Genomic DNA, 20,750 nt, shown 5'->3' with positions numbered 1-20,750 from the left:
GAAAGACATTCTTTTTACTGCTACATTCTTTAGGGTTTGAAAGTCGTTCTATTTTCAAACATCTTCCAGACATTGAAGTTCCACACAATTAAGAGCTATAGCATGAGTTCACAGAAACTATTAGGAAATTGTAGAAATATTTTGATGTTCAAACCAGTATTGTTATACTACGCCATAGGTTTTAAATTAGAAAGCAGTTGGCGGGAGATGGAGTTGATGCGTATGTTTCTGCTCTTTGAAGTCTGGTGGCAGACTGTGATTTTCAAAACTTCAGTGACCAGTTTGTTCAAGATCAATTCATATGCCACTGTACTAATAAAGCTATTCAGCAGAAACTTTTGTCTTTAAGCAATTCTTTGTTTGAAGAAACGTTAAGGGTCAGCAAAAGCATCAAAACATCACAGTTGTCGGTCAAGGATCTGGAAGATTAAAGATCTGAAGTTATAGGCAATGTTCGTACTAAGAGTAAGACTGTAGCAAAAGAGTATGCAGTTAGTAGCGACACACAAAAAACATCTAAAGGGTTTTTTAAGCAGCCCAATATTTGTTTTAGGTGTGGGAATTTACCACATTTTAAGTCAGGCAAACTGTGTCCAACTAGAAATATTGTCTGTAGAAAATGCGGTAAATTGGGACATTTGGCCAATGTTTGCCAGGGCAGTGGAATTGTGCTGAGAAAAGTAAAAAGTTGGTGGCAGATTTAGCAGAGGTATCTATGACCCAGAGTTGGGGAACATTCAAAATCATGACCAGGATATGGTTCTGTTGGTCAGAGAAGATATTTGTACAGGAGATCAGACTGATTGTGTTAGCCCGTATGCTGAGGTGTGGGTGGGCAATAGCACTCTAAAAGTGTTGGTTGATTCAGGTGCATGAATCACAATGATTATTTGCGAAATTGAAGGGAGACTGATAGATTTGTCAGATTACTTCAAAGATTTGTTGGTTTTCAAGTACCATAACATTTTTGAGAAGGTCTACATTGCAGAGAAGGGGTTATGTATTCTGTGGTGGTTTCACCAGGGGCTATTTAAAATTTTACTTAGAACTGGCACTACAGAACAGTTGTCTGTGGTTGTAGAAGACATGATACATGGCATTTCGTCCCCATTTCCCAAACTTTTTTTGAAGGGATTTGGGTACTATAATGGTGTTTTTCCCCTAATTTATGCAATAAACAGTGTTTAAGGAGATTTCAGGTGTCTTACTTCTCTCTGTGCCATCTTGACTTGATTCTGGTTCTGGGGGTGACCTTCACTCCGAAAGACCCCTGTCGTCCGTTCCCTTTCAGAAGAGAGGGTAGTTTCTCTGGGCCACCAGCACAACAGCCTTTTCTGTGGATTATTGCTGTGTGGCGTAATCATTGGACATTGGTCTTATTTCTTGTCCATCTAATCTTTTATATTATATTTCTTCTCTCAGATATCCCAGAAACTTGCCCTTATACTTCTTGTCCCATCTCTGTCCATTTTGTTTACTCTCTGGACTGAGGTTACCCATTCCGTTTGTGTGGAAGAAATGTTAAGAACCCACTTAATGCAAATCTCCCTCCTAGCTAGTAAAATCAATATAAAGAGTACATTTCAGTGGGCCCGATTTACACAACTAATTTACGACAAAATCCTAAAATTACTACTTTTGGTATTCACAGAAGGCATTTAGTAGTTTTAAATTAGGATTTTTTCTTAAATTAGGATTTTGTCTTACATTAGGATTTTGTCCTAAATTAGGATTTTGTCTTAAATTAGGATTTTGTTTTAAATTAGGATTTTGTCCTAAATTAAGATTTTGTCTTAAATTAGGATTTTGTCCTATATTAAGATTTTGTCTTAAATTAGGATATTGTCTTAAATTAGGATTTTGTCTTAAATTATATTTAAGTTTAACTAAAGTTTGTTTTAAGTTAGGAAGGGCCGCTGCTCGAATTTCCTTCTGGGGCATGCTGGGAAGCCCCCAATGCAGTGGAGAAGTGACTCAGCAACTGCACGGCTCGCATGTCAAGGAACAATCAAAAAAATGAACAGACATAAGGCTACACAAGGGATCTCAGATCAACCTGAGGACCCCACTACCACCCTGGGGAAGGTCAGACCAGTAGGCACCAAAATGAAGATCACTCTCTCTGTGCTCCTTTTTCAAAGTACAAGCTAAACAGACCTACCTTATGCTGACAGAGCTCCCTGCAGGAACCCAGATGGAGTGAAAAGACTGCGGACTTAGCCAGAGAAATCTCAGTAAGAGAGAAAATACCATGCAGCAATAGATACCAACATCTAAGCTGAGAGGTGACTGCCAGGCATGAAGAGTCTCAACTCCAACATTTGGACCACCAGGAGCAATTTGAACCTGAGGGGCAAGATGAGGGATGGCGACCTCAGGAGCCAAGTGGGTATACAGGGGTGGAGAAGATGATCGAGACCTTAATAACGGAGATGAGGACTAACTTCACCATATCCAAAAAGAACCAAGAAAAAATACAAGGGACATGTTAAGTCCTCGAGGCCAAGATTAACACTTTAATGGAACGAGTAGCGAAGGCAGAAGCCTCCTTGGAAGAGATGGGCAGAGAGCTGGAAGTGAACTATAAAGGTGTTTCAGGATAAGATTAAGATCAAACAAAATGCAATTTGCATTAAACATAAAATGTGGATTGTTCCATTCTCCGTCAGGGAGGATTTCGAGAGAGGGTGTAAGAGAAAGAATAAGAACGTTATTATGAATGATTAATTAAAACCTTTGCATTCAGTACATTGTTGGTTAATATCAAAGGAGTTACATTTAATAGAACAATTAAAAAGGTTAAGATTAAAACGAGCCTTTGTGTTGAAATTAAAAAATATAAAATTGTTGCATTTTGTAGTAACACTACTGTCACAGGATTGCAGGCCAATTGAAGGCTTTATATGAACTGCGTAAATTTGAAACCAGTGGAGCGGACAAGTTCAGAGTCTGCTGTTGTCTTAGACGATCTCAACTATTGGCTGCAAGAGCGTCCCAGTCTCTGTGCTGTCAGGTCAAAGAATTTTGTAAGATGACAGTTTCGCTGCACTAAGGAGGGATTAAAACACATCATCACTGCCTGTCTGCATGTTCTTGCTCCGTGCTGCCTGAAAAGGGGTTTTAATAGGCTTTTCCGTATGTCGTAAAGCTTCCTGCACATGCAAATAATATGAATCAAAGTCTCAGTGTCATTCGCACACAAACGGCACAAGTGATCAGCCCCTCTTCTTTCCCACGGTGACATGAACGGGTTGATCGGACCGACTCCCAGCCGTAAGTTTAGAAATTTTTCTTTTGTCTCCAGTTTGGTTTCGACCTCCAGGTAGGGCTGAGGTTTTAGAATATCGTAGCTGTTAAGCACAGCCCAGCCGTGAGCTCTCTTAGAAACCGATTTCTTGTCCTCTAATGCCGATAGGAGCCTTGCTGATTTTGTTACTATTTTTTAAAAAACCAGGTGGCCCATTAGAGTGTTCCAGGCGTCTGCCAGTCCGAGCGCCTGCAGAGAGTTCTGAAGGTAGACGTTGTCTGGTAACTTTCCAGTGCGGGACTGGTCTATCCAGAGTTGATTATTCAAGGTTCCTTTCTCACCAGCTCTGATTTTGTGCCAACTCTTTAAGAAAGCTCCCTGCCTTTCTATTTCCTGTTTTAGGATTACAAATTCCAGCCTTATTTGGGCTGGTGAAATATATGTAGGGAGCTGAAATATTGCTCGGTAGGAAGTTGCAAGTATACAGTCAAGGGTAGCAGCATCTTTTCATTTCATGGATTCGCTCCTATAAGTAATTACTGGTTGTAGCTTCGCTCGTAGGACCTTCAAAAGAGGGTCAAGAGTTAAGTCCGGCAGTAAATTCTTTAGGGGCTTTAATGCCAAGCAGGTCATTACCCCCTTCCTTCGTAAAGATCCAAGTTGTGGTTTGAAGGAGTTGTTTTTATCTAGGAGTACGCCTAAGTATTTGTAGGTAGTAACTTGGTCCAGGCATTTGTCTTCTATGTACCAACTGGGACTTGACTTCTTGCGATGGTTTACGCTCATAACTTTTGTTTTTTTTAAATGTATTTTTAATGCGTTCCGATGTGAGGATTTGTGGGTGGCATCTAAAAGGTGCTGAAGTCCTATCGAAGTTCAGCTGATCAGCACTAGGTCGTCAGCGTAAAGTAAATTTGCCAGTACCATGGCTCCTAACTTCGGAGGTGTGAGGAACAAGCATCTAGTTCTGCCGGCAGGTCTGCCAGGAAGAGACTAAAGAGCAAATGGGCCAAAACGCATCCTTGCTTTAAGCCCTTCCTTGTAGTGATTTTTCTTGAGAGGTGCCTACCTGCATCTAATTTAATTCTGACCCACGTGTCAGTGTGCAGCTGTATGAGTTGGTCTAGAAGGGTTGCTGGAATCCCCCATTCTTTCAGCTTTAACTAGAGTTGGAACGGTCTACGTGGTCGAAGGCTGCGGAGTAGTCAATGAAGCAAAGGTACAGGGGATATTTACCTTGCTTCGCTGCATCCATGAGCATGGTTAAGGCCATGATGTTTGTTATAGTTCCTTGCCCTTGACAAAAACCCGTTTGGGTTATTGGCAAAAATGCTGTTTCTTGTAGACCAAGCCACCAGATCTCCAAGGACAATGTCTGCATAGTATTTGGCCTCTGTGTCGATCAAGGCTATCAGGCGGTAGTTGTTTGGGTCAGATCTCGTCTCTTGCTTGAATATGGGACTGATGATAGAGCCTCGCCATTACTCTGGAATTTCTGTTGTTTTTAAGGCATGTCCTATTACTGGAACTAAAGCGTTACTCCAGAAGTCTATGTCGTGCTTGTATAGCAACTGTGGCCCGATGCTCCTTTCCGCCTGCCTCTGGAAATTTGTTTACGTATGTCTTCTACCAAGGGTACTTTTTGCTGGTCTTCTAAACTAATTTGGCTGCTGTGGCTTGGCAGGAGAGCTACCTCTGGCTGTGGCCGGATCGATGGCTCAGTGTCCATGTCACTATGATGCTTTTGGCTTCTCCCCTCCGGAATGGTGTTATTTGTGACTGTGTGACTCTGGAGGCCCAGGGAAACTGTTATTTCGGTATCTTGGTCATTGAAATGTTTAGTTAAGTTGTATACCCAAGTAGCTTCTGTGATATTGGAACTAACACTTTGATGATCAGGGCGCTGCAGTTTGTTGACCGTTTTCCAGAATTTAGCACTATTTTTCTGATTTGCGTCAAACATAAGTTTCGCCGAGAGTTCGTTATCTTTTGCTCTTTTCTTCTCCCATCTCCTTCTTTTTAGAGTTGTCCTAAGCTCCCGGAGTGTGGCTTGCAGTTCCCAATTGTTTGGGAATTTGCACAATTGCTTGAAGGTTTGATTTATAGTTAGTTTTAGTTTTTAGAGACAGGGCTATTTTGTGCATTATTTGAGGCAGCTACCACATTCTCTTGTTTCTGGCCGTTACATTGTGAGTATTTATCTCCTATAGATTCAGTAAATGATACCCAACTTTCTATTTGATCGGTTAAGTTGACTTGACCTTGTTTATAAAGGGCTTGGCCGTCTGCTGCTATATTATCTCTGTTGCTGGAATTGCATCTTATTCTTCTTAGATTCTTCGCTTCCTCCGGCAAGATGGAATTGCTGGTTTCTGGGATTTGGCAGGCTCTTGCAAGAAGATTCAGCTCTTGTGGAAGTTGGTCACTAAAATTACTGTTACCGATCTTGAAGGTGGCTACTTTATTAAACAAGGACAATGTCACAAAAGTAAACTCTAGATGTGATGACGTAGCAGTCGAGTGGTATGTGGCTGCTGGTGGAATGCCGTCTTTAAACCGTCCATTCAGGGCTCTCATTTAGATGTTCTAAGCCCCTGAGTAAGTTTGTTACTACGCTTGGTGGCTTAGTAGGCTGTATTTGGCGCTGTGTTGAAATTCCCAATGCTCTTGAGAGGTCCTGTCTTGAGTCTTCTTCCTTGGTAGACCCTAAGAGATGCATGTTGAAATCGCCGGCCAGGACTATGAGGCCCATTGATTCTTCTTCCATTACTCTCTGTAGCTCGAGTAACAGTTCTTTTGCTGCCTCTGATTTTTGTTTTGGGTGCACATAAACCTTTATTATTATGATTTCCTGTTTAAGATTATTTAGCCTAAGAATTGTCTTTATTCCTCGAATGCTGCTTGGTGGAGTTAGATGTATGGTGACAGGGAGGAGCTCACCAATTTTGGTAATTGAGGCAGAATGCAGGAGGCCCCCCGAGCGGCGACCAAAGGCTGTCATCTTTGCTGAAATGCAGTGAGTAAGTGGCGTAGCTTGCAGGTCTATATGATTCAGAAAAGGGGGTGGTGATGAACAGAGTGTCTGAATTAAGCAGACCACTCTTACCCAGTCCAAAGATCAGGGCTTTATCCATCACCTTTTTTAGCTCACTGCACCATCCCAGCTCAGAACTTGGCTATATGCAAATTAGTCTGACCCTGGCCCAGTGCATCATGGGAACAGGGCAGACCAAACTACCAAGCCAATTCTTATACTGGGAAGGAAACAAGCTACCGGGGACCGGTTTCTGGCATTTCAGCCGTCTTCGGCCCGGCTTGCTTGAATCCTGATGGTGCAATGAGCTAGGGACTCACATCTGAGTATACCCTTCCACGCTTATGGTGGACAAAAATGATTCAGAAAAGGGGGTGGTGATGAACAGAGTGTCTGAATTAAGCAGACCACTCTTACCCAGTCCAAAGATCAGGGCTTTATCCATCACCTTTTTTAGCTCACTGCACCATCCCAGCTCAGAACTTGGCTATATGCAAATTAGTCTGACCCTGGCCCAGTGCATCATGGGAACAGGGCAGACCAAACTACCAAGCCAATTCTTATACTGGGAAGGAAACAAGCTACCGGGGACCGGTTTCTGGCATTTCAGCCGTCTTCGGCCCGGCTTGCTTGAATCCTGATGGTGCAATGAGCTAGGGACTCACATCTGAGTATACCCTTCCACGCTTATGGTGGACAAAAATGATTCAGAAAAGGGGGTGGTGATGAACAGAGTGTCTGAATTAAGCAGACCACTCTTACCCAGTCCAAAGATCAGGGCTTGATCCATCACCGTTATTTATCTCACTGCACCATCCCAGCTCAGAACTTGGCTATATGCAAATTAGTCTGACCCTGGCCCAGTGCATCATGGGAACAGGGCAGACCAAACTACCAAGCCAATTCTTATACTGGGAAGGAAACAAGCTACCGGGGACCGGGTTCTGGCATTTCAGCCGTCTTCGGCCCGGCTTGCTTGAATCTTGATGGTGCAATGAGCTAGGGACTCACATCTGAGTATACCCTTCCACGCTTATAGTGGACAAAAATGATTCAGAAAAGGGGGTGGTGATGAACAGAGTGTCTGAATTAAGCAGACCACTCTTACCCAGTCCAAAGATCAGGGCTTGATCCATCACTGTTTTTTAGCTCACTGCACCATCCCAGCTCAGAACTTGGCTATATGCAAATTAGTCTGACCCTGGCCCAGTGCATCATGGGAACAGGGCAGACCAAACTACCAAGCCAATTCTTATACTGGGAAGGAAACAAGCTACCGGGGACCGGTTTCTGGCATTTCAGCCGTCTTCGGCCCGGCTTGCTTGAATCCTGATGGTGCAATGAGCTAGGGACTCACATCTGAGTATACCCTTCCACGCTTATGGTGGACAAAAATGATTCAGAAAAGGGGGTGGTGATGAACAAAGTGTCTGAATTAAGCAGACCACTCTTACCCAGTCCAAAGATCAGGGCTTGATCCATCACCGTTTTTTAGCTCACTGCACCATCCCAGCTCAGAACTTGGCTATATGCAAATTAGTCTGACCCTGGCCCAGTGCATCATGGGAACAGGGCAGACCAAACTACCAAGCCAATTCTTATACTGGGAAGGAAACAAGCTACCGGGGACCGGACATGAGTCCCTTGCTCATTGCACCATCAGGATTCAAGCAAACCGGGCCGAAGACGGCTGTAATGCCAGAAACCGGTCCCCGGGAGCTTGTTTCCTTCCCAGTGTAAGAATTGGCTTTTGTAGTTTGGTTTGCCCTGTTCCCACCATGCACTGGGGCAGGAACAGACTAATTTGCATACAGCCAGGTTCTGAAACTGGGATGGTGCAGTGAGCTAAAAAACGGTGTTGGATCTAGCCCTGATCTCTTGACTGGGTGAGAGTTTTCTGCTTAATTCAGAGACTCTGTCCCTCACCACCCCTTGTTGTAAATATTGCAGGTCTATAGGCTTATCTTCCCATGTTTCTTGAAGGAAGATAATGTCAAAGGTAGTCAGATAATTTGTGAACTCTTGATCTTTAATTTTTGAGGCTAAGTCATTTACGTTCCAGATACATACTGCAATTCCATTGCGTTCTATCTGTGAAGGCTGTGCTGAGTCGGTTTCCTGTCATAGTGGACATGCTGATGCTGTTTGCCGATGTTTGTCGGACCAGTTGTTGGGTGTTGAGATAGACTGTGTGGCTGAAGGACCTTGAGTCGATTGCAGTGCACTTTCCAAGTCTGCTTCGACTGTAGTGCCTGTTGCATTACTTCTTGCTCCTTTCCAGACAAAAAAAGTCCCACTTGAGTTGATTATTCCACTTTAAGGAAGGGAGCTAGGTATAAAGGTTTGGGGATAGATTCCAGGCCTATACCCCATTTTGTAAAACTTGCCCTTTCCCGTAGGATTCTGCCTGCAACCTCTGCGGTATGCCAGGTTGTTCTAGTTGCTTCTGTGCTCTGTGTATTGTTAGGTGGTAGAAATTCCACTGACAGTAAGTCAGGGGTTTCTATATTTACTAGGGGTATAATGGAATGTAGAAGCCGTAAAATATTCCCTCTATTCAGGGTGTCCATACGCCCTCTAGATTTGTATTGAGGGTGGAATATTATGATACTTGACCCTTCGGCAGGTGCTATGGGCTGATCTTGTGTCTCTGTACTGTTATTGATGGTCACTCTGTGGGCAAGTGCTTCTTGGTTTTGGAGAGGCCTCCTTATTTTGTTATTTACGCTATCTTGAAGGAGCCCATGGTCAGCGAAGTTTGCTTTAAGTGCTCCAGGGTTATGGCTGTAGTTTGTGTTTTCTATGTGATTGGGTAAAACACTGTCTGTGGCATGCACTGTGATGTTGTTCTCGTGGCACAAAGAATGTTGAGGCCTCTTTTGATCCTCCCAGGAGACTCTACCGAGTGATGTTGTTGTTTGGTGTGTTCCTTTGAATAGCACCGTTCGGCCTGATAAGCCTGTTACCGCCTCTTGCCCTATGTGCATACTCGTTTGATGTGTCTCCTTAGCGGAGGCGATTGAAGGCAGGATCATTTCGGGTAGGGGCCCTGTCTGTACACTCTATTCCACTTGTATGTTGCTGGAACTTAGTAAGCAGCTTGTCGTATTTTGCTGTTGCTTTGTAGTTTTAGGGCTTGCAGTCGACTTCTTTGTGCTATTTACCGAACCAAGCTCTTCTTCATGTAGTATTTTATCATTTACTAGTTCAGTTTTGGGTAAGCCTACCAGGATGGAGTTAGTTGCATAATGTGCTAACACTGTGGATTTCTTGTTCCTGCCTTTCCTTTTTTGCTTGTGTCCTGTTCTTGTTGTTAGACTTTTGCTGCAGGATGGATCATCTCTGTTTGTTCCTTGGGGGGGGGACTGCTACCTTCTGGTAGAGAGTTGTTGCTTAGTGATAGTGGCGCCGGTGACTGTGCGCTCTCTGATTTTGCTTCATCCCTCGGAGACCTATATTATCTGTTTCCTATGCTGTTGTTGCTTTCAGAGTCGACAGTAGGTCTGCCAGTGTCATGGGTAGCGTTTGTAGTTTGTCCACAATCGGGGCACATAAGCATTCTTGTTGCATGGACTGTGTTTTCATGGCCACTGCCTGTCCTCTCTTTATTAATCCGTTCAGCTCACCTAGCTTTTTATCAATCCCCGAGGTAAAGTCGGCAAGAGACTGCAATATTGTTAACTGAAGGTCCATTTTGTGGGATTGGTATTGCAAGACCGCAGTCGAATATTGCATGGAGCTTAAAAGTGATTCTCAGATTAAGGTTCTATTGTTATGACCTGTACTGCTTTTGACTGTTTGCGGGTCTTTTGGTCGACTACTAGGCTCGTGTGTATAGGAGGCGACTATGTCTTCCCACTCTTGGGGGGCTAGGAAGGAAATGTTGCAGTTGGTGACTGACTGGTCGTAAATTTGTGGGAGTTGTCCTTGCACTGATTGCACTGATTGCGTGGATTCCTTTGATTTGTAGAGGGCAGGTAAGTCTGCCAAGGAGAGTTTATCAACCTAGCTGTTGGGTGATAGGGTAGGTGAAGAAATCTGTGGGGGGAGGTAATTTGGTTGTAATGTCTGTTTTCTTAAATTTTGGACATCCTGCTTGTCTGGAGCTGGTGATAAACTTTGGTGAGGCTTTGGGGTGGGTCCTGTATCTGGCTTCCTGGAAGGCTAGGTCCTGGAAGACTAGGTTATTGGCCTGGCATTATCTCAGCAGTATAACTAGAGAGTTGAGCATTCGGATTTTCTGAGCAGTGTCCTAGGTCCAATTGCTGGTCAGGTATTAGGGATGGCTTTTGTGTTCCCCCTTCTATCCTAGATTGTTGAAGGTTTGGAATACTTGTTTGAGCTATATAAAGGCTTTCCACAGAGTTATGTTGTCGTGAGATAAATTGGTTGGTAGTGCTGTCCTCCTGGTGGTTTTGTAGGGGAAATAATAGCCTTGATTGATCACAGTTATCTTCCTTGTTTGCCTTGTTTTCCCTGTTTACCTTGTTTGTACGTAGAGTCGTTGTTTCTTCAATTTCTTGGCTTGCACCAAGTTGGTCATTAATTTCAGGTTGTGTGTTTATTTGAGATGATCCGCTGGAATGGAGTAGTGCTGTAGTTTACTTCGCTGCCAGTGGTTTTTGGTCTAAGCTGTTAGTGGCAAGTGGTAAAAGGGGGGATTGAAGCCCTTCTTTACTGGTACACGTAGAAAATATTGCTGTTCCAGGAACTTTCAGAAATGAGAACTTTGTGTATATTTTTGGCTGGAATAAGCGGGAATTTCTCTTTGTCAACGTTCCTTCTACCTTGATTAAGACCTGCTCCGCATTCTGGGGGCAATGAGATGCTTCTGTTGTGAGTTTTGGGGAGCAGGCCGCTCAGGTGACTGTCTGCCTTTTCTTCTGTTGAGCTATGTTTTGTACTTTGTGTGTCTTCCAGTTTCTCGCGTTTTATCTTAAAACCTCCAAGGTCGTGGTCCAGTGGGCTGCTACCCCTAAGATCTCTTCTGGTAACGCTCTCACTCTTCCGTTTTGTTGGTTTTAGATTGTGATCCTGGATTCGAGAGAGAGAGCTCAAGAAGTTGTGTGATAGTGGGATAATTGAACCAGCAGAGTCTTCACTTCGGTTATCACCTCTGGTTGTTGCTCAAATGAAAAATGGTGAGATGAGGGTATGAGTAGAGTTGTGCAGTCTGAATGAGGCTATTTGGGTAGATTTCCATCCCTTGCTTAGAATAACTAACATGTTGAATATGGTTGCTGGATCTAATTGGTTTTCCAAACTGGATCTAGCCTCTGCTTACCATCAGGTGATTTTAGAACCTGAATCAAGACACTTTGCGGCGTTCGTTCCACCTATTGGAACTTTTCATTACCGGCTGATGCCATTTGGATTGGCGCCCTCTGCATCTGTCTTTCAGAGGATCATGTTTCAGATATAAAAAGATTTAAAGGCATGGTTGCATTCCAGGATGATGTATTGATCTATATAAAACTAGAGAGGAACATGACAGTATTCTAGGTCAGGTATTATTGATATTACAAGAGAGGGATGTGGCATTGAAATTGAAGAAATGCAAATTTGCTAGGTCCTTTGTAGAATATCTTGGACATGTGGTTTCTGGTAATGTATTTGAACCAAGACCAGATCTAGTCAATGCTATCCTTGATGATAGACCACCAAATGACAAATCAGCGTTGAAGAGTTGTATGGGTTTGTGTGAGTTTTATTCTTAGTTTATTTTTGGCTTGCTACCCATATCACACTTTGACGTGTTTGTTGAAAACAAATACCAGGTTCAAACAGGATTCTACATGTCAAGAGTCATTTGGGTGGATCGAGAAAGAACTGTTAAGCTCGAAAGTACTGAAGCCCTTTGATTTGAGTCTACTGATTGGCATAACTGTAAATGTTCTAATGTGTGGTTAGGTGCCATTCTTACCCAGTACATAGAGAAGGAGGAAAATACTGTATGCTATGCTTTATGAGTGTTGAGGGATTCAGAAATGCATTACTCTACTATTGAAAAAGAGTTGTTAGCATTTTGATGGGCTATTCAGAAATTCTAATCGTATGTGTGGGGAAAATATTTAATATTGTCACTGATGATAAACCATTAGTGGCCATTATGACAGACAAAAGGATAAAAGAACAGAGCCCTAGGATTCCCAAAATTACAACTAAATTATTTCAGTATCAGTTCAATGTTGACCACATGAAAGGTGCTAAGAATGTTCAGGCAGATTTTCTGTCAAGGTCTCCACCTGCCAAGAGTATGCTCATTGAAGGGGGAGATGGTGTTGCAGATGAGACTTGTGAACGTGTTGATAAACACTGTTTCACTGCAATGATGGATTTGGAGGAACACTGTGCAGTATCGGAACATCAGTTGAGATCTAGGTTGGATCAAGATGAGGTCTTGAAAAGGGTTATGTGAAAAATAACTGGCCTTTGGAAAGGTCACTGGAACTGGCTTGCCAACCTTTTTGGAAAGTACAAGATGAGTTGTCCTTAGAAGATGGTCTGGTGTTGAGAGGTGATAAACGTGTTCCACCCGGCTGAAATTAGACTTAGGTTAATCAAAATCGGACATGAAGGACATTTGGGGAAGACATTTGCCAAATACAGGATTCGTCAAATTTTGTGGTGGCCATCCATGGACAACGAAATACACCAGGTGGTGGAGGAGAGTGTTGTGCGTTTTAGGGCATAACAGGGTTTAATGGTCCGAAGACCACTATTACAATTGATTGAGTGTCCTTCAAAGGCTACGGAGAAAATGTATGTTGATTTGGTGGGTCCTTTCAACAGTTTGCCAAGTCATTCATGTTACGCAATAATACTTGTTTTTTTTTGTCCTCATTTGTGCTGTTTGAAGGTCAAATGAGGCACATTCCTCCAGTAAAGTAAGTTTTGTTCTCTCACCTATCTCCAGAAAAGGAGAAGAGAGATCACTCACATTAGGAGGACCCCAACGCATTACAAGTAACCTAAACATCCAAGGGAGATACCCACAAAATACCACCACCAAACTCCCTTTTAAGGTTTATTGCATCCATGCTTGATCACTGGAAAAATTCTCTCCACCAATTTCAAAACCTCACTTGTTATTTATTCGTGATTTATGACAATGTTCCCATATATCCCAAAATCTTGTCCTCTTAGTTCGGAGGCTAATGCGGTTCAAACTATTGACCCTTTTCAGTGGACATTGATGCACCCATTTCAAGCATATCTTTCACCTTGCCCTTAGTATCAGCACAAAGAGTAAACACTTCTGTTTTTTATTCAATTTAGTCAAAATCTCTCTACCATTTGTAACCCCAAAAAGCACTAACACTAGATATACCTTCACTTCTTGGCCCATAACCTCTGGGATCACCTTACCCACTGCTTACCAATAGTTCAGGATCTGAGGACACTGCCAAATCATATCCGCATTTCCTTCACCACACTTAATACATTTCTTCTCCTCATGATTACCCAACTTCTATAGTTTTTTAGGCGTACAGTCAACCAAGGCACATCAAGCGTTGGAGTAATTAGTATGTTATCCTTTACCAATTGATCCCACTTCATTATTCCTCCTTCCATCAACAGTGTTGATAATTGGTCCTTCAGATATACTGGAGTGTCTGGAGAATCTCATATAGGAGCATGCATGCTATTGTAGGGTATCCCTAGTGTTCTAGCCCACTATGTGTGTGTAAATACTTGTTGTCACTGTTTGTGGCATGAGTTGAGACCCATTGGGTGTTTAAAAGACCCCTCACACACCAACCTGGTTGGTGTCATGCTTCATCATGGGGTCCCAACCTTAGCGAGTGTGTGGCTAAAACATGTAGACCATCACACATAGTCAACTGATAGGTAATTAATCCTTAATAGTTGCATCACACAGATGTTAATCCATATCCTGAGCCGCCAATAATAAAGTTGAGGCAAGGACTCTGAGATATCTTTTAACAGTAGACCTTCACATCACATTAACGCACCAACACCCGCCCGCTGTAATCAGGCGTCGCAGCACAACCAGAGGGCATTCGGCCACCCGGTTGGGACCCCGATGATGAAGCATGTCACCAACCAGGTTGGTGTGTGAGGGGTCTGTTAAACACCCAATGGGTCTCAACTCATGCCACAAACAGTGACAACAAATATTCACACACTCATAGTGGGCTCGTCCACATTTTTTGAGTATCATACAATCCAGGGGACAATGACGCGCTCCCTTAATACCCTTGCTCTCCCATTGTTTTTCCTACTATACCTAGTGTTCGCCTGATTTGATACCATAACTTGCATGCGGCTTGCAATATCTTCAGCCTTACTTTTTTGAAGTACTTTGGAGGCCAAATTTACAGAGAAAACAATCACCTTCCCTGAGTACTATTTTCATCATAGTTCTAAAGAGCGGAGTAAAAGCAACGTTTTCCAAAAGTACAGATCTGATATGCTTGAATTGAAATGCCCAGCTTTAGCTATTCCAGGTGGCCAGAAGTGAAGTTTATAGGTGAACCATGTTCAAAGACAGTCCTTGACTTTTTGAATGATTTGTTTACAAGAGAAGGATTCTCCAGATTCCTGATATCTGACAATGGGACTTAGTCCATGAGTAGGGAAATTGAAGTTTTCCTTAAATCAGGTTAGGTCAAACACCTCCGGGCCTCTTTGTATCATCCCCAAACTAATTGACTGGTTGAGTGCATGAACTAGGTGCTTACATAGTGTATGCAGTGGACTATGGAGAACAGGTGTGTTGTGTTGAATGCTGTACATTCAATGGTATGGTTATACTCTACCAGCCCTCATTCCATTACTCAGGTGTCTCCTTTTGAATTGCTGAGGAGAAGAAAGCCTGCCACAAAGATCTGCCCCGGGTGGATAGAATTTGGGGTATTTTAAGATAGTAATGACGACAAGGTCAAAAGCAATGTGGCCAAGGCTAAATTGAAACAAAATTATATTTTTGATAGGAATCACCATATACATGTTAAGAAATTTGAAGTTGGCAATAAAGTGTGTATCAGGAAGTGTTCCTATGTTAAAAAACAAGAGAAGACATTTCAGAAACGTGTGTCATAGACAAAGTGTGTGGTAATGCCATGAAAGTACATGGTACAAACTGGTGGAATGTGGGAAGAGTGGTCAGGTGTGATGGAAGAGGGGAACACAGTCTGACAACTTCCACCATGCATGGGTCACATAGGGTTGAAATCTCAAATAATCAAGAGCCAGTAGTCTGCCACAGCACCATCATTAGAGAAATTCCTATTCTGTTTAGGAAGTACATATGGTTTTAAATTAGAGTCTGTTTTTTTGCAATTCATGAACTGGGTTATGACCTGGGTACTGCCCAATACTGTGTGTTTCCATATGGGTTGTGCAGTGTGTATAAGACTCTGGTCAGACCATTTAATGCTTGAGTACTTCACCAGTGTCTGCTTTATATATTTTTATATTTTTTTTCCTCAGGTATGGTAGGGGCAGTTGAAGTATCTTCCTATTTGAAAATTAATACAATTATTGTTTATTTTTTCCTTTGTAGTTTCAACTGTTGGTTTTAATGTACCACAGTAATAAGAGCTGTGTTCTTTCAAGTAATGTTATTACTGTGTTAGGTTGCAGAGAAGCATCTATATGGCAGTGTACATTAAACCTTTATAGTACTGTTCTTAAAGTTTGATAGGGAAAAGTAATGAGATTTTCCAACATGACGGTGTAGTGCCATGTCTCAATATGGAAAGTGGGGTTTGGAACTTGGGGTGGTGGTGATTTTTTTCGTGACAGTTAGCTGGATGCTGCCCGCCTGTCACGGCGTGTGTTTGGTGGCTCCTTACAAATAAACTCACCTTGTTAAATGGATCTTCCTGTTGTCAATCCCCTTCTAGCAAAACAACTGTATATGGTTGGATGGTGGGTGATAGCTACATCTGAACCAGCTTGGTTCTACAAAAGAGGAAAATTGTACATTTCCTGATATCAACTTTTTCTTCACACCTTGTTTGGGATTAGGATCAGTGTCCACCTGTTGGGCTACAATTGTCATTGACAGTTTCTTCAGCTCAGCTGACCTAGATTAGATTTCTGAAACTTGCTGGGAAATGTTTCTTTTCTCCTATTACCATGAATAGACTAACATTACTGAATCATTGTACATCATCTACAATACATGCTTCATTCAGGTGGTATCCGATTAAGTGGCTGCAAAGCCCCATTTTCCATAGACCAAACCACTGTCGATAGTAGGAAATATCGTTCTCTCTGGTGAACACAGTTATTTTATGAATTTATGAACACTCCCATGAGAATGCCAGCATTGTTTTATACTAGGTTGAGAATATGTGCATCAGAAGACCAGGTTATTCAGCAGAGCTTTCAACTAGATCTCTGCCTCACTAAGATGAATGACCAAAGAGGCTGATTTATGGCTTGTTCACACATCTAACTAGACTGTAACCAGGTTCGTGGAGCCCATGCAGAACATCATGAGATTTCATGTTGGTCGCGGGCACAGACCTTGTAAAAGAGGGAGGGAGGGAGGAGTCTCCTTTTCAGAAAACGTACCACAGCACAGGAGGCTTAGACATACTGGTAGTAAACTTAGATTTCTTTCAACAGCTTACATGCCAAATTGTTTTCGATGATCGGGCAATACAACCTCTCCACAGTTCCCAGAGTGAGAAGAACCCGTCACGGGGGCGATCCTTCTCCTACTTGGGTCTTAAGCTGTGGAACACCCTGTCTGTTTCAATGAGGTCTTGCTGTTCTTTTTCTTTATAAACAATTTTTATTAGATACAAAAGCAGCAGTAAGGACATTGCATTGACAGCTTAGGTACAGGTGTTCAAAAGATTACAGCATTGTTTTCCCATCATAAATCCTGCAGAAGCCCAGGACAGTATATTCCAATAATAACATAATAAACTACAGGAGGGTCGCTTACATGCTCTCGGGTCAGGAAACTTCAGCAATACATATCTATGTCGGATTGTCCTCCTCTTGTGCCAATATCTCCTCAACATCTTCCCTCAGTCTCAGGAGTCTTTCCCTCCTCAGTTCTACTGTCGGCGAGACACATATCTTCCCTCTGTACATGTTCCAGCGCCCCCACTTGTGACCCTATTTACGTGGGCACCCCCTGCCTTTGTATACTGTTTTTTCGGCAATCATGGCATGGTCCATATCTATTGCCCAATCCCTTAGCCTTGGTACGGTATTTACACCCCATTTCTGAGCAATGTTTCGTTTCGCTATACTCCATGCCATCGTGGCCCATGATTGTTCGGCTTGTGTGAGGTCTGTTGCTTCTCAGATATTAAGGAGACACAGTGTGGGGGTTGGGAGGATAGGTTTGTCACAGGTTCTAGTCAACTGCCTGGTGACATCCGTCCAGTATTGTTTTATGTGCGGGCAGTCCCATAGGATATGCAGGAACGTACCTGTTTGGTGACAGTGCAAGAGACAACGAGCGTCAGGTCGCCTGCCTAATCTGTGCAGTAGTGCAGCGTCAAAATATACTCTGTGAAGAATTTTAAGCTGTACCAGGCGAAGCCGCATCGGGATGGGTACATCCCGGGGTGAAGACAGTGCCTCTTGCCAGTCCTCATCGGGTAGCTCCCCCAGCTCAGCCTCCCAAGATGCCCTTAGTCTCAACATTGGATCGGCACGGTTATTGATCAACTTCTTGTACGTGAGAGAGATGGCTTAGCGGAGCATAAGATCCAGCAAGAGTCTGTCTTCCAGGGCAGTGTAGTCTGGAAGGGGAGTATCTTTAGGGAGGGCAGAGTCAAGGGCATGGCTGAACTGGAGATAGCGAAATCTTTCTTTTGGCGCTAGCTGAAATTTCATTTGAAGATCTGAGAACGATGCCTTTTTGCCCTGACCCACAAATCGCCCACCTTGGAGATCCCTATCATATCCCACTTATCAAAGCCAGCACAGGCACTAAGCCGTCCCGGAATGTCCTTTGTGAGACGGCCCTGTCTGCCCATATGCCTCTGCGCTCCATGCCGCACCTCTACTGTACGCGCGTAGGACCGGTCAGACACAATTTCCTGTGATTCGTATACATTGTTCTGTTGTAGTCCCCTTTCCCTACAACCAGTGGTCAGTGCGAAAGCTGGGATTGTCATGGCGCCCAAAGACCCATCGGTTGATAGCAGTCAGTTGCGAAGCCTGATAGTAGAGGCGCATATCCGGCAGACCTATCCCTCCATCGTACCATCCCATAGTAAGTTTGGCCATGGCAATGCGAGGTGGTCTGTTGTCCCACAGTAAGTCCCTTACTGCAGCATCAATCTGCAAAACATAGGAGTCCGGTACCGGGATGGGAGTGTTTTGTAGCACGTACAGAATCAGCAGTAGAGCAAGCATTTTAAATAAGGATGCACACCCTAGCAAGGTAAGGGGGTCGTTTTCCAATGTGTGACATCTGAGTGAAACCTTTGCAATGGTCCGAGCAGGTTTCTTTCAAAGAATAGTGCAGGATTGATAGTGATAAAAATGTCTAGGTAACGGAAACCTTGAGAATCCACCGGAATATCGTACCCTCGGGGAGTCCACGGTGGCTCTCCCCAGAGGGGATACATCTGGGATTTAGACCAGTTTATCTGGTACCCAGAGTGCACACCAAAGATGTGAAAACTGTGGAACACACGGTGCAAGGAGCGTGTTGGCGAAACGAGATAAAGCAAAATATCATTTGCATACAGCGATATGCGGTCTTCATGGTTAATCGTCCATCCATAGCCTCTAATGCCATGGTTTCCCCTTATCCAAATCGCCAGCAGCTCTAGAACCATGGCAAAAAGGAGTGGTGACAACGGGCAGCCTTGCCTAGTGCCTCGACACAGGGGTAACGGAGTGGAACGATGATTGTTTACTGATATATGAGCCATGGGCTGCGTGTAAAGCAATTTAACCCATCCCATAAATTTGGGTCCGAACCCGAAGCGGCCAAGTACTGCAAACAAGTACTCTTACGCTATGGTGTCAAACACCATTTTGGCGTCAAGAGCCAATAGAATCGGTCCTTTTTCTAGTGTACTTGGCTCAGTGCACCATGCACACAACGTAGATTGCGCGCAGTATTCCATCCTGGCATGAATCCCGACTGATCTGGATGAATCAAGTCAGTGAGATAGGGGAGTAGACGGGTCGCTAAAAGTTTGGCTAAAATTTTGGCCTCTACCGTAATCAGGGAAATGGGCCTATACGAGGCGCACTCATCTACCGGCTTACCGGGTTTATGGATGACTACAATAGTGGCCTCGCGAATATCATTTGGGAGGAGGGCATTATCGTAACTTTCATTGTAGAGATTCAGTAGATGAGGCGCAATTTTGGAAGCCATAGGTTTGAATAGTTCGATCGGGCGTCCGTGCGGGCCCATCGCTTTACCCGCCCAAATATCTTGGATTGACTTCCGAATTTCCTCAACTGACAAGTCCATGTCCAATGCCTCCCTATCTTGCTCCGAGAGGCCTGTCACCCTGATAGTGGCAAGGAGTTCTGCTGCCTTTGAAGCTTGAGAGTCTTGTGGGTTATCATACACTATCTTTTAGTGGCTCGCAAAGGCCTCGGCGATGCCCCGAGGGTCCGTAATTAGAACATCCTCAGATCCCTTAATCGCACGCACCCATCTCGCAGATTGTGCTTTACGCTCCAGCCACGCTAGTAGTTTGCCGGTGTGTTCCCCTTGTTCGTATATACGATGTTGCATGACCAGGGCGCGTCTTTTGGCGTCCTCTAGTGTACGCGCGTACAGTAGAGGTGTGGCATGGAGCGCAGAGGCGTATGGGCTGGCAGGGCCGCCTGCCGTTTAATATTAAGCCGATGCTGAGTGTCAGGGTCTGGGACTCAATGTATGTCAGCGTCAAGACGCAGGATCTCGGTTTCCAAATCTAACACCCTTCGGCGGCGCTCGGCCCTGTGGCCAGCCATCAATGATAGTGCTCTCCTCTTGATAACTGCAACAAAGGCTCCCAAAAGCATGATGCCGACTGGACCGAGCCTATATTTTCTTGAAAATAGTACTCTGTATCATTGTGCAAGGTGTCCTTAATATGCAGGACCTTTAGCGCCTAAGGCTGCATTCGTATCGGACCAGGCTGCTGTGGGCTTGCTGTTCATTTTCAGCTTTCTGAAAGCTTCTAAAGACCTCACTTTTCTAAATTTGTGAAGAAAGTTAGTCCTGGTCAGTTTCCCATTTAGTGCTCAGCTCTGGGAAATCCTGTTTGGGTAGCTACACTCTCTGCTAACCTACAATAAGAACAGTAATGGGTGGTTACCTACTGGGATCAGAATTTTACCAGACATGCATCAAAAGCCAAGTCTTGTCAGTAGAGATATTAATGCAGGGCTGACAGGATGGAGGCCGATGGACCCTTGAATTACTTCCGAGGTAAGTGGCAAAGGGAATGATTTCTTTCTTTATGGGGAGGGAATAAAAGAACATGGGAGACAGAGTAATTGGAGACAGAATCA

The sequence above is a fragment of the Lissotriton vulgaris genome, chromosome 3_1 (genome assembly GCF_964263255.1).
Source record: "Lissotriton vulgaris chromosome 3_1, aLisVul1.2, whole genome shotgun sequence".
In the NCBI taxonomy this organism is placed as follows: Eukaryota; Metazoa; Chordata; class Amphibia; order Caudata; family Salamandridae; genus Lissotriton; species Lissotriton vulgaris.
Note: the sequence above shows the minus strand (reverse complement) of the source record.